Here is a 14,661-nt window from a genome sequence, read left to right as displayed (position 1 = left end):
ATTTGTTATACATACAGAATGCTGATGCCCTAATGTTGAATAGATGCCTCCCCATGTGTTACCCACTCAATTGTAAGACTAGATTATTCTCACTCAGCCCAGGCACAACGCTGGCTGCTATAGAAAAGCTCTGCAATATGTATCATACCAATTTAATATTGTTCTAAAGGAGTGATAGCAGTTTGGCCAGAATGACTGCAAATGTCCATTCCTAAGTCAGTGGCAAAGTTGCCAGGCAGATCTTCCTTTGGGAAAGCTGCAGGCAAAATGGTCCAGGAAGGCTAACTGACGAATGGGAAAGTTGATATCCAATGGGTGCATGGGGTGAGCATAACAATATTACTGTAATGGTTTCTAGGTCTGCTGAAATAGTTTCTAGGCCTAGCTCCCACCAGAGGCAGGCTGCCTGAGCTATAGCAGGTGCAGACTCACATAACGGAATAAATGCTCCTCCATGAACAACCTTCCCTTTAAAACAAGAACCATATATGTGTAGGAGAAGGGTTGAAGGTTAGTATGGCAGCCTTCTCTCTTGACATTCTGGTTTTCTAGGTGCAGGGAGTGTTTTTTGTGCAGTACCAACCCCATCTGAATTACAATGGGGTCGATGGTGCCAGATGTAAATCAGGGCAGTATCTGTCAGCAACAGCAAGCTGTGTTAGCAAAGCAAGCAAGCAAGCCCTCCGCCTGGCTTTTCACTCAAAAAAAGGGAGCCCAAGGCAAATTGATTAAGAACTACACAATTACCGGAATTCCTCACTCTGCAAAGCATAGGCTTCCAACACGCCTTGGTACAAAACTCTTGTCAGGTGTTCTCCTGGCCCGTAGAAATAAAATTATACCACTGAAGTTGCTTTGTTTCTAACCAACTTTCTCTCACACGCAAACAAGTGTGTTTCAGCTCATGTGATCATAGTCCAACCATGCTGAGAAATTCCGGAGGGATTTCAGAGCAGCCCAGTTAATCTCTTGCAACAATAACAACAGGCGGCTGACTACCCCGTCCTGAGGTGAGGTGGCATTACGACATTTGACTAGGAGGATCTGCTGGGAATCCGACTGCTTCCTCTTTCCAAGCCCTCCAAGCGCGCTCCCTCCCCCTGCCACGTGTCTCCTTGGTAGATGTGTTTGTCTCACAAGAAACGAGGAGTTCCAGGTTAGCTGCAGAAGCAAAAAGGCGAGCCTCCGCCAGACCCCCTTCTACTTGACTTACAAGGCAGGCTCAGCACTTCCAGCCAGGCAGTTCCTGAAGCGGCAGGGGCACGAGAAAACACAGGCAAAAAAAGCAATCAATGTTGGGCTGCAAAGCAGTTCATTTGCCTGCAGACCTGGTCTTTTCAGAGGTTTTGTTTTCGCTCTCGTTACCGGTAGAGTGGCAGCAGTGCATGGTGTTTATACAGATTACAAATGGTTTTTTTTAAAAAAATATTTTTATTGTTAGTCGCCTCGGGACCTATCACGGGAAACAATGCATAAATTCGAGGGGGGGGGAGACACACTCGTGTCCAAAATACTGTAAAAGCAAAAGACATAAATGTTTTCCCCCCTAGCCTCAGAACTCCATGTAGTGGTGATTGGCACTACACCAATGAGGATGAAATTTGTGGTGTCAGCCGGTATTATTATTATTATTGGAAAACTTGAAGCATAATTTTGCAGGGAAACTATTGGGGCATGGAATGGAATTCGAGAAGGAAATCCTTACAGAGTTCAGTTAGAAAGCGCTTGGTGGTGGGCTGTTTTTTTGTGGGGGGGGGGGTGCAAAAAAATACAGAGAAGCAGAAGCACCGACAACTTGCATTCCGAAGCATGGAATGTGCATGCCGAAATTTACTTTTAGCCCGTTCAGCGGGGCTTTTCACTCCGGAAAAATGTGCATCGGATTGCAGAAGCACGCATTGTCTGCCAGTGCAAACAAGGATCTTTTATTATTATTATTATTATTATTATTATTATTATTATTATTATTATTATTATGTGTATAATGTAATTTCTTAAGACTGAAATCCAATATTATTAGTTTTGTTATTAATCACATATATAGCCCACCTTTTTCCTCCAAGGAGCTCAAGATGACATACAATAGGAGGGTTATTGTTTTGTTTTATTATGTATTTTGTTTTATTCTTTTGAATTTTTATGTTGTGAACCACCCAGTGATCTTCAGAGGGAGGCATACAAATATAATAAATAATAATAAACAAATAAATGCATGGTTCTCCTGCTATGCCTTATTCCTCACAACAACCCTGTGAGCTGGGTAGGCTGAGAGGCAATGACTAGCCCAAGGTCACCCAGTCAGCTTCATGGCCAAGTGGGGATCTGAACCCTGGTCTCCCAGGTCTAAGTCCAACGCTCCAACCACTACACCCCACTGGCTCTACACACGCTAACCTGCGAATAAGCACAATTGAACTGGATGGGACTTACTTCTGAGTCAATGTGCACAGGATTGTGTTAAACTTGCAATACAATCCTATGTGTGTGTACTCTCAGGAAATCCTATTATGAGCTACCATGAGTGTCTTTAGACAGTAAGGCAGGATAAAAATATTTTAAATATATAAGTACAGAAGGAGGAAACGGTGTGGAACAGAGTCACAGGAAAATGACAATCAAGTTCCAATAATAATAGCTACAGACAAGCTTGGATAAATAGAACCGTTTGCTAGGTTTCAGCAGCATAGCAGATATACAAGACCATTTCAGTAGAACTAAAGTTTTTGGGGCCACCTAGGACATTTCAAAACGGCAACAACGGAGGAAAAAGAAAAGGTTTATTTTTATTTTATTTATTAAATTTGTATACTGCCCTCCATCCCAAGATGGTTCACAACATAAAAATACAATATGAGAACACTAAATACATAATAAAAACAAAAACAAACCAATAACCCCACTCCCATAATATATTTAAAAGGACATAGAATGTTAATCAGCCAAAGGCCTGGTTAAAGAGAAACATTTTCACCTGGTGCCTAAATGAGTCTTTCCTTAAGCATCTGGTTGGCTACTGTGAGATCTGGATGCTGAACAAGGTGGACCATTAGCCTGATCTGGCAGGCTTGTTTTATGTTCCTAACTGTGGTTACTGGGGATAAGATAACTTAAAACCATTGTTTATGGAGCTGTTTTATTTTCACTGGTTATAGTTTAGCCACAGCTTGTTTGTGTTTGGACAATGCACTAAATGGATTAAAATTGGAGTGAAACTTACTGATCTCTTCCACATGCCATGCCAAAGGAGGCGGGGTGGAACATGCAGGTTCAGGAGGAGGCTAGTAACACAGCTTAGCATTACATTCAAATGCAGCCACTGGGTATGACTGAACTGGTTTGAACACACATTTTCTGGAATGTTGTGAATGTGTATCTAAGCTACCTCCACTTTGGAATGTTGTTCTGTCTTTAGGATTCCTAGTATAGTGAATTCTGCACCAGATACAAGGCAATTTCAAGTTCACACAGCGACTGTGCAATGAATGAAATTCATTGCTTGTGAAACATTTAAACAGAATGCTTAAGCACTTGCTTAAATTAAGCAATCAGCCTGTCAAGATGAAAAAGATTACAGCTTCACAGTGTGTTGACTCTGGGCCTGTCATTTTTAACATTTTTTTTTACAATGATGTGCACTGTTTGTTTTTTGTTTTTTTAAATGCCTACTCTAATCTGAACTCAATATTTATCCTTGAGCTGATTAGTCACGTATTGTCAATAACTTGCTGATAAAAACCAGTCAAACCAGTATAAGTGTAAGTACCTTAAAGACCAACTAAGTTTTTTATTTTGGTATGAGCTTTCGTGCACATGCACACTTCTTCAGATACACTGAAAAGATTTTTGTTGTAGTTCTTCTAACCTTTCTCTTCGCTTATGCATTAAGCAAACAGCAGAAAAGAACTGGCATCTCTCACCAAGGATTAAAACTGGGTGGAAGTCAATCAATGAGTCAGAAACTTGGCTTATCCTCTTGGGTCAACAGTCAGCAATATTATTGCAATATTATCAGTTTGTCTCAGAGTCTATTTCAACAGGCAGCCTTTAAGAAAGCCCAACACCTTAAACATTGACAGTAATTTGTTGAAGTGGTTCCTGTTTCAAATATGCATCGTGAAATTGGGCTGAGGCAGGAACAGTGAAATGCATCTGCTTTAAATAGAGCAGATTTCCTGGTTGCAAAATGCATATACTGCACTAGTTGTTAATGACACAGGAAATGGGGAGCCTGTTTTTTTCTACCTAACTGGATAAACAAGCGGCAGACACACAAAATTTTAAAAGTGGGGAGGAGGGAGGGCAGGAAAAAGAGGAGGAGTGCTGTAGCAGGAGAATGGTAGCAGGTCTATAATAGGAGTGTGAGCAGAAGGATGTGCCTTAGAGGCAGTGGGTGAGGCACCTATTCCTCCTCACCTCCACTTTTTAACCTACTATATCTGCATGCTTGCTATCCACTTAAATAATGGAGTGGTTTAAGGAATGTAGTTAGGGGACTTGTTTATTTATTTATTTATTTATTTATTTGTTTGTTTGTTTGTTTATTAGTTCATAACATTTATATATAGATTGATTGTTTAAAAAACCCCACCTCAAAATGGTTTTATTCTCAGTGCAAACAAATTGCACTGTCTCCTTGTTTAAAAGATTCTGGGGCATAAATCTTACAATCCTGCACCTTGTTAATCCAAATTCTTCACCAAAAAGATCTGAATTCTTCAATCAAATAATGTCAATTAAGGGAACTTGAGCAACTTTTCTCATTTTGCATAATTTATTCTTCAGTTTTTATCATTTTTACATGATCTATTTTTGGCTTTGGAAGGGCAATTGTTCTTCATAGGAACCTTCATAGGAAAAAGATTCCCAAACCCCCATGGACACACAAAAAAGTTGGTTACAAAATAACAGAAATGTACGGAAATCTCCCATCCCAGCATACCAGCAATGTTTAGCGAGGTGTTCAACATTCTTTGTTTACTTTGGCCTTGTTCAAACAGGGAGTTAAACCGTAAGTTAGCTTTATTATCGTTGGTGCAACCTGGCTAAGCATCCTCTTCTGGTCACAAGGAGGAGCCCAGAGGACACAGTAAGGTAACAACCACAGAGAGCTCTGAGCTAGCAGCTTGCACCAAGGAGGGTTTTTGAGCTTCCGTCTGTTGTCCACCTCTCCTGTATACTACCCTTTTGGTTGGGACAATTGCAGACTCTTAAAGGGCCAATATTCTGGCTTGAAAGTGGACTCTGCTCCTTTGCTCAATGGCCCACCACCTGCACCATTGGACTGGTGAGGTAGTGCAAAAAGCAGTTACGGTAGTTCTTACTGAGAGGCTCTCACCTTCTGATTCTATGGACCCTGATGCTGTTGGATCTATTTAGAATGCTGTTGGTGTGCCATGCCAGAGGACTCCATCCCAGCTGTCATGCAAGGGCCGTGACTCTTTCATTTTGGTACCGCCTTGTGCTAAAAGGCAAAAGAATTTCTTTTTCTTTTCTTTCTTAAATACTTTTTATTGGTTTTTTAACATATAACGAGAAAGCAAGAAACAAGAAACATAAATAAAAACATTAACACAAACATAAAAAAACAAAAAACATACATATACAATAATTCAAAAAACATTCATCTTTTCTGACATTGTAGGTTGACTTCCTCAGCCCCCCTTCCTGTGGTTCATCTTATACTCTCTTTGGCAATTTCCAAATCTTAACATCTTAACATTTTTTTTCTATCTTAAACATGTTTATACACTTTAAATTTTAAACCAAAATTCTGTAATTATCCTTTTCATTATAGTTTACATATTTATCATCTATGACAACATCATACTCCTCTTTCCTTACATATTATGTTTCTACCTTAAACATACTTATTCATTTAATTCATATTATAAAATTCTTAATCTACTTTTACGCAATACTAAACTAAAAATTCTCTTATACCCACGCCTCTCTTCTAAGAACTCCCCATCTCAGTCAAAACCATATTTCTATTATTAACCCTTCTAATCACAAGGCCCCTTTTACAGTCGGCAAGTCTATATAAACAGTCCTACATGTATTTCAATTCGGGTTACCCTATTACATAACCACTTATAAACTATTTATCCCATCCCTTCCTCACCTTTCTTTCTACCCTCATTCCTTTAACCTTCCCCTGCTGCCCTGCATCTTTCTTCAATCCTGTAATTCTAAACACCCCTTTTTCTATTTTCTGTGGTCATCTTGACTCCCTGGTCCGATGTCTTCATCTGTCAAGAGGAGATATTTTTCAATTCATACTGATTTTTCTCAACTAGTTTTTCGTGCACAGGTGGACTCTCACTCCTTCTGTACCACTCAATTTCTTCTATATGGACTGGGGTGCTCTCACCCTTCCCCAGTCCTTCTTGTTGGGTTTTCCCCTCCACTTCCAATTGGACAGTTGGACTCTCACTCCTGCTGTTCAGTTCTTTCTGATCATCGCAACCTTTGAGTTTTCTAATCTCCAGATTGCACTGTACCAAGTCATTTTTAATTTCCAATAGCTGTGCCAGCACAAACTGCTCAAAGTCAGATATGTTTTGGCTATCTACTTTCCTTCTCCAAGGATAGTCAGTGTTTACAAAACAGGAAATGGTGTCCACAACTCATCCAGAATCGAAAGTCAAAAGTAATAATCCATTTTCAAACAATATATCCTTTTTTCTTTATTTTCTTCACCAAGATCCAATCCAATTCCCTTATATATCCAGTCATTATATTCAGTAGAGCTCTTGGCAGTTCAGAAATTCAAAATCGAAAGTACATTCCTTTGGAATGAATCACAGTAGTCTCTCGGCGCTTAGAGGGCTCTCCTCCAAAGTAAGTAACAACTAATTTTTCCCTTTTAGGCAGTGCTTATCTTCTTAAATTCAAATGCAACTTTGGGCTTAGGACAATATTATTGCCTTCTCCATCACACAGTGGTCAGGGGCTGATTTCCTCTTTTCCACCCCTTCCCGTGGCCCGATTTTTAATGATTTGGCTGTCCAGATTTTTTATTTTCGGTACTCACGGTACAGTCATTTTTAGTTCCAAATTTAGAAAGAACCAATTGCTGTAGCCTGGCAGGGTCGCAGCTTCGTGCCTCTGAGATAGCTTTGCTCCGATGCGCCGCGTTCTGCTCCTATCCCCTGCTCTCTCAGTGCCCAAAAACTAGGCAACCGATGGAGGGGGGAGCACGCTCCTGGCGTCTGCCGGATCCATGCCCCCTAAACGCTCGATTAGGGTTTTTTCTGGGGGGTCACTGAAAGAATTTCTTAACACCAACACTGATCATTCCTCGGCATGGAAGGGTTCTCCAAATTGAGGCCCCTCTGAGCTCAGACCCAAATAAAGTCTCAGTTGTTTGGTTTGTTGTCTTTTGATGCAGCTTCCATCATTTACAAGTTTAGGCTATCAACCACGTTTTATAAGAACAGGCATACATTTTGCATAAATTTCAGCAAAGGCTGTTGCAACATTATTCAGACATTTAAAAAACACCTTCTGTTGTGGAAATCATATGATACAAGTGAAGACTTAGTCTATGATAGAGCTAGCAGAACTCTACAGTGTAGGCAGTGTTTCAATTCAGAAATCAGGAGAGTAACTCTGAAGCTTCTGGCTGTGGGTAAATCTCGGGCTGGAGCATTGCTTAGCAGGGTTTGTTGTGGAGGGTTGTTGCTGGGGGTTTTTGTATCTTTGGTTTGGTTATGTACTCTTTTTTAAAAATCATTTTTATTGATTTTCCCATAAAAACAGCCAATTAACACATCCATCAAATAATAATCACAATCCAATTAAAAACAATAAATAAAATAAAAAACAACCAAATTACAATCTAAATTATTAATTATTAATTTTTCCAGGCTTCCCATAGTCTGTACTTCTGAAGTATATCTCCAATATCTTCGTTCCTGCCTGTTGTTCTCCTATTTTCCACATTCCGATCTTAATGCTTTAATGTTCTCCGTCCCTGGCTATGCGATTCTCAAGCATGTCAGAAATCATATATCCTTTCATCCATTGAGTATAGCTATATTTGTGTATATATATATATTTCCAACTGTCTATTTGCCAGCACAGCTTTTCCTGAATTCATTCCAATCATCCAATCCAGGCTGTTGTCCAAGTCTTTCGTTTAAAGTTTATAGGAGTGTAGCATCTAGATCAAGGGAAGTAATAGTACCACTGTATTCTGCTCTGGTCAGACCTCACCTAGAGTACTGTGTCCAGGTCTGGGCACCACAGTTCAAGAAGGATACTGACAAGCTGGAACGTGTCCAGAAGAGGGCAACCAAAATGGTCAAAGGCCTGGAAACGATGCCTTATGAGGAACGGCTTAGGGAGCTGGGTATGTTTAGCCTGGAGAAGAGAAGGTTAAGGGGTGATATGATAGCCATGTTCAAATACAGTATATAAAAGGATGTCGTATAGAGGAGGGAGAAAGGTTGTTTTCTGCTGCTCCAGAGAAGCGGACACGAATCAATGGATACAAACTACAAGAAAGAAGATTCCACCTAAACAGTAGGAAGAACTTCCTGACAGTAAGAGCTGTTTGGCAGTGGAATTTGCTACCAAGGAGTGTGGTGGAGTCTCCTTCTTTGAAGGTCTTTAAGCAGAGGCTTGACAGGCATATCTCAAGAATGCTTTGATGATGTTTCCTGCTTGGCAGAGGGTTGGACTGGATGGCCCTCGTGGTCTCTTCCAACTCTATGATTCTAACTCCCAAATTGTTAAATTATTCCAATCTGGGCAGTTGTCCAAACGTGTCGTTTGAGCATACTCTTTGCAATATTGCAATGTAAATGAACTGTATTCCTAGAAGGGGGGTTGCTAGACATCCATTTAGCCTTCTCTCTCGCTCATAATGAAGAAATTCTGCAGATGCACTGCATGTTATCCCAAATTGTTGTCTCAAGTCATTATAAAGTCAGCTAGCAAGTATTTCCCACTTCCCTCAAAAAAGGGAGGAATTCTCATTTTTCTGTGCTGCGTCATATTAACAAGCACCATTTTGTTCTTCATTTCTTCTTTTATCTTTATCAAGTCTTTCAAGTCTAAACAAAGCTGTGCAATTGAATAGTTAATTATAAATAGAAGTCCATCTGTACTTTTTTTTTTTAAAAAAAAAGGTTTCTTAATTAGGCTTGGCATAGAAAAACAATTGTAGGTATTGAGAAGAAGAAAAAGAACATACCAACCACCTCCGTAATCCAAACACCATGATGAGAATCTCTTTGATGTCCAAGCTTAAACACCAGGGACTGTGCAGTTCTGCAGGTTTTTTCTCAGTCTTCTTCAGACCAGATAATGTCTGTTTATTGTCCACATCTAATTATTTTATCAAACAGATACCGGTATTTCTGGCTATGAGTGACTTCGGAGAGTGCCAGCCGTGTCGTGCCCTGGGACCCAGCCTCCTGCCGCTTGCACCTTGATGCAAGCTGACAATCTCGGATGGTCTGCAGGTCTATGAGACAGTCCTCCCCCACCCTGGAGAGTCTGCCAGGGCTAATTACCCCCATATCAACCCTGAATTACCAGCACGGCTGAGGTCCGATCGTGTGGGAGTCAGCCATTTCTCACCGCCGGAAACAGGAAGCTGGTTATGTACTTTTTGATGTTTTATTTATTGATTATGATTACTTGTCTTATGTTTGTAGTTATATAATTTTTATACGTTGCAAGCTGACCAGCAGGGTTTTAACTTTGTAAAGGCGGCATGTAAATAAAATGACTGATTGACTGATTGACCTTGGGATTGATTTGCACATGGGAAGCAACAAGTGTCCTTTCCCTCACTGAAAAGCTTTCACTTTAAGTGATTCCTTGACCATTTCAGATGGCTTGGCCCATTTAGTCCAGCATCCTTTTCTCACAGTGGCCAACCAGATGCCTGCATGAGGCTCAGTTGTGCAATGATCCTTGGCAGAATAATGCACACTTATCAAAAACCTCATTTAGTTAGATGAAATGGGAAAGATGCATAACAGAGCTCCAACAGTGCACTTATTAGCATCTTCAAATTAAAATGACTGCTAAGATGAATTCACTGAACACCTGCAGCTACACAAAGGGAAATGATTTCCCCCCAAGAAATGCCAGATGTGCTGGCAAGTTCAGTTTTCATTAGTATACAAGTGACCTTTCTCTCTCCACTATGGGATCTTTATACTTGCTTGAAAGAATAATGTGGCATGGAGTTTGATGTACAGAGTCCAAGGCTTATTCCTTTAAATGGGTTGGAGTAAATGCTAAGAGCTCTCCATCATTCAGGGCTGTGTTGCTTTGAACATCTCTGCCAATGCTGTGCAAAGAATCTGGCACAGAATTTGGCTGCCCTGAGCTTTGCCTTGCCTTTCAATTCTAATGTTTCTAGTCTGTATGGCTATGAAAAAAGTGTGAAAGTGTTGTGCTGGCATTCTGAGCACCAGCACAATATCCTCTGTTGCCAGGGATAATATATAGAAGCATAATGGGCAGCAAATATATAAAATCATCATCATCTGCAGTTATTTGGCTGACATTGAGGGAAATGGGTGTTAAAACCCACTCTCACACACTATTTTTCTCCTACACAACTATTTAGGGCCCCTCATGTGAACACCCAGGACACTGTCATTTTTGGAAAGATGGACAGACAGAATGATAAAAGGCTGGTCCTAAAAATCTTCAACCATCTGCATCAAAGTAATCCCACTGGCCTCAGAAGAGAATGCTTTGGAGTGTGCGATTTATTCACTATTGTTTAAAAATCAACACTCCTAAACATACAGTCCAATCCTAGAGAAGACAGTATAGTAGCTTAAAGGAGAAGTGTTCATGGCAACTTAGGTAGCAGTCCTAATCACATCTACTCAGAAGAGAATCCTGTTGAATTCAGTGTGACTTACTCCCAGTGAGGTGAGGATTGCAGTCTTAATGATTGTTCATTTGATGGCTACACTGTATTCTGTGCATATCACTTCCACCTTTTGACCTGCATCTAACAAGGAGATGGAAGTGCTGAATCAGAACAGGCAATGTTCCCATCTGTCAGCCACACCTCCACAACCGGCTATAACCATTGGATCTGGGGAAACAAATGGTGTAGTGTGCACACAAGTCTTATCAAGCTGATCAGTAGTCTCAGGGTTATTTGAGGCTCTTCCAAAATCCTCCTGGTGATCTGTTTACTGTAGTCTCTTGGAGCCTCCCACCTTAGCATTATGCTAGAAGCCATTAGTCATACTGATACAGGACACACATGTAATTGAGAAGCCCTGTATAAGACTGGATTTGTACCTGGTGATCTTCTTTTTGAAGTGTCAAGATGACACAGATGTCCACTTATAAAAACTGTAAACTGTTTAAAGGAGACCTGTTGGGCATCTGTCTGACGGAGGAGACAAGAGGAATGATAGCCTCTGGTTGGGGAAATCTCTGCATGGGCTTGGATTCCAGCTACTGCAGGCAGAGCTCCATTTAAAAAGGCAGTGTTTTCCTGTCTCCCACTTCCATACACCCTTTGTGAAAAGCTGTTCCTGAGGTTTGTGGGGCTCACTAGAACAGCTTGGAGTACAATGCCAGGGAGTTGAATAAGCTGCTGCAAAAAGGGAGGACGGGGAGAAATTGAGGGTCCTCCCTTGAGCAAACAAAAATGTCTTCTGCTTGCACTAGGGCACATTTGGATCTAAGCCATAATCATTTCTGCATCTTAGACAGTGATAGTTTTCCATACCAGTAAAATATTAACAGAAATAAGCAGCCACTTCTAAAAATTTGCCTGTTACTGAAGACTGTCAGATTCAGTCTGTTATGGTGGAAACTACAACAGGCATTAAAACTACTCTGCAGTGTCCATTTAAGCATATGCTAAGAACATTTCTCCCAATATTAAATAGTTTAAAGTGATGCCACTTTTGTGGCATCTCAGTTCATATCCTACTCCTGGCTTTTCCATGGGGCCAGTTCACACAGTCAGTTTTGCAGCTGTTTAATTTCTGGTGGGCAAGTGCAAAGAAATCTAATTATGTAGGAACCAACTTTCAGTAGAACAGCACAGGGACTGAAGTGTGTAATAGGAGCATAGGAAGTTGGCTTAATCCATGGCAGACCATGGGTCCTTCTACCGGTAGCTCTGTACTGTCTACACCAGGCATCCCCAAACTTCGGCCCTCCAGATGTTTTGGACTACAATTCCCAACATCCCTGACCACTGGTCCTGTTAGCTACCGGTAGGGATCATGGGAGTTGTAGGCCAAAACATCTGGAGGGCCGCAGTTTGGGGATGCCTGGTCTACACTGACTAGCAGCATCTCTGCAGGGCTTCAGACATGATTCTCTCCCAGTCCTACCTGAAGATGCAAAGGATTGAACCCAGGACCTTCTGTAAGCAAAACAGATGCACTACCACTGAACTATGGCTCTTCCCATATTAATAATAATAATAATAATAAATTTATTATTTATACCCCGCCCATCTGGCTGGGTTTCCCCAGCCACTCTGGGCGGCTTCCAACAAAGATTAAAATACATTAAAATGTCACACAATGTTAAACCTGAAACAACTGCCTCTTTGAATTTGGTTACTATATTCTTGCTTTGCTTAGGTCTGTACAATCAACTGCCTTGACTGCAAGTTTTTTCTTGTGCGTTTTTGTATTCTGTGGTTGCAGTTTGTCCAGTTCCTCCATCAAGAAAAAAATCAATAAAATTAAGATAAACAGTATCCTTGCTTTGCTTTTTATGTTAGCTCTGCACAACGTTTGATGTTAACTGTTGGTGGTGGGGGGGGGTGTCCACTGGGCAGAGATGGTGGGACAGGACAAATTATTACAACTGCAGAATAAGACAATAAACAGCAATTAAGACAGAAAATTGTGTGGTATAAAGCAAAGCAAGACTACTGAGACTTATTACTGCTCACTTGCTCTCACCTAAAGAAGAAAACAGTGCACACAGACACACCATCTAGTCTGTGCAAAGCAAACTGAGCACCAGATGAAACAAAGGACAGATTTGTATAGCAGATATGGACACCATCAAAATAAAAGGGAAATGTTAAATCAGCAACTGCAGACTTCACCTTTGTTGTTTTTCCTCTACTTACTACATTTCATGCAAAGGTCACGTAATAAGTTGTTTGGGCAGCAAGCACTCCCTGGATTTGTTATGCAATGATCTCTCAGCAAGACGAAGAAAAACAACCCGTTTGCCTTGTAAGTGATCCAATCCAAATGACTGAAGAGACAGCTGGATTGTATTCTAAATTCTCCCTTGCAAACTGTACATCAAAGTGTTTGGGCCAGAACAGCTAACAATGCTCATCTTCCCTGCAGTTCTAAAGGGCTGTGTTCATGGGGATACTGTTGCCTCTGTAACGAGGAGTACCTTTCATCAGTTTAGGCTGGTGCAACAGCTGCAGTTTCTCTTGGCCACATCTAGATGGGACTTCGGAACCTGGAGGTAGTATATATAGTCATCATGACCAGTAACCATTGATAGCTGTGTTCTCTACGAATTTAATCTCTTAAAGTCATCTGCTCTGGTCCATGGGGTCACGAAGAGCTAAGTAAGGGGACAGCCAGTGTTCAGTAAGTCATCGTGATCCTTATGCAACCACTCACACACCACTTTCATCTCTCAGGGGAGATGATAATGCTGTTGGTACATTTCCCCAACAACAAAATACTTTGCTTTGAATTTTGGGGAAAACAGTATTTCCCCTGATTAAGACATGATAATGATGAGAGTTCTGGATTTCTTGAATCAGCTTCCTAATTTCTGAGCATATTTATTTTTAAAAATGGAAAAACCTTCAAAAGCCTGCATTTCCCCAGCAACAAAATATTGTTCTGGCAGACTGTGGTATCTATCCCATGTCTGGATCACTGAAAAGCATGAGTTGCAATTGTCCTCCTGTTCCTATCCATCTACTTTAAAACACGATCATCTGGGAGAGGATGTTTAATAGGGAACCGGTTCATAACTAAAATAAATAAAGAAAGAAATCTGTGTCATTTGCCTGCCGGTCTCATTTTATGAGCTGCTGTAATAGTCCATGACATAGACCTAACAAACCACAACACTGCAGGAAGTTGGTATACTACGCAGCTATTTTGCAAGGCAGCTTGTTACCCTAGCAATACTACACTGTAAACAAGGATTTCAGGAATTTAGAGTGAAGCAATCAGAGCTACACCAAGGACTTTTAAAATGTGACTATAGTGGAAAGCTGCAAACCTACTTGAATACTCCCAGAATATTTTTATTATTCACCCATACTGATTTTGCTTTGGATTCTTGGTTACGCATAACATAAATAACGTATTTGTTTTCACTGCTTCGCAACCAGAGCAAATGTGGGATGAATGGCCCAACATCTGAAACGCTTGCCACTATTAATCTGATTGTCATTTTCTAACTCCATTTTTCTTCTTTTCAAAAAAGAATATGTCAATAGAGGAAGGCTTTATAAACCACTGCTACTCTTTTTGGTCAAAAACTAAACAAGCCCAATTAGAAAATCCTACACTAGATATTAAAAGCCTTTCCCCCAACCTCTTGCACAGAAACCCATAACTTAATCTATTAGTAACTATGCAAAGGCAAAAGCATGTGACTGTTCTGTTAAAGGACGACAATTTTTTATGTTCATGAATGGCTTGGTGCATTCTT

The 14,661-nt window shown here is 40.6% G+C and overlaps 1 protein-coding gene across 2 annotated transcripts in view; it reads right to left on the bottom strand.

Annotated features, from left to right (window-relative positions):
• SHLD1 (shieldin complex subunit 1) overlaps nucleotides 1–14,661 on the bottom strand; it is a 55,372-nt gene that overhangs the window by 37,762 nt on the left and 2,949 nt on the right. Inside the window, exon 2 of one of the 2 annotated variants that reach the window (XM_035110130.2) lies at nucleotides 13,375–13,551. The exons of the other annotated variant lie outside the window; for it this stretch is intronic. The gene's annotated coding sequence lies outside the window, so the exon portion shown is untranslated. The remainder of the gene's footprint in view (nucleotides 1–13,374; nucleotides 13,552–14,661) is intronic. 2 annotated transcript variants of the gene reach the window in all.

Source organism: Zootoca vivipara, chromosome 3 (assembly GCF_963506605.1).
Source record: "Zootoca vivipara chromosome 3, rZooViv1.1, whole genome shotgun sequence".
NCBI classification, from domain to species: Eukaryota; Metazoa; Chordata; class Lepidosauria; order Squamata; family Lacertidae; genus Zootoca; species Zootoca vivipara.
The sequence above is the reverse complement of the archived record's forward strand: the minus strand, read 5'-3'. Positions and strand labels throughout refer to the sequence as shown.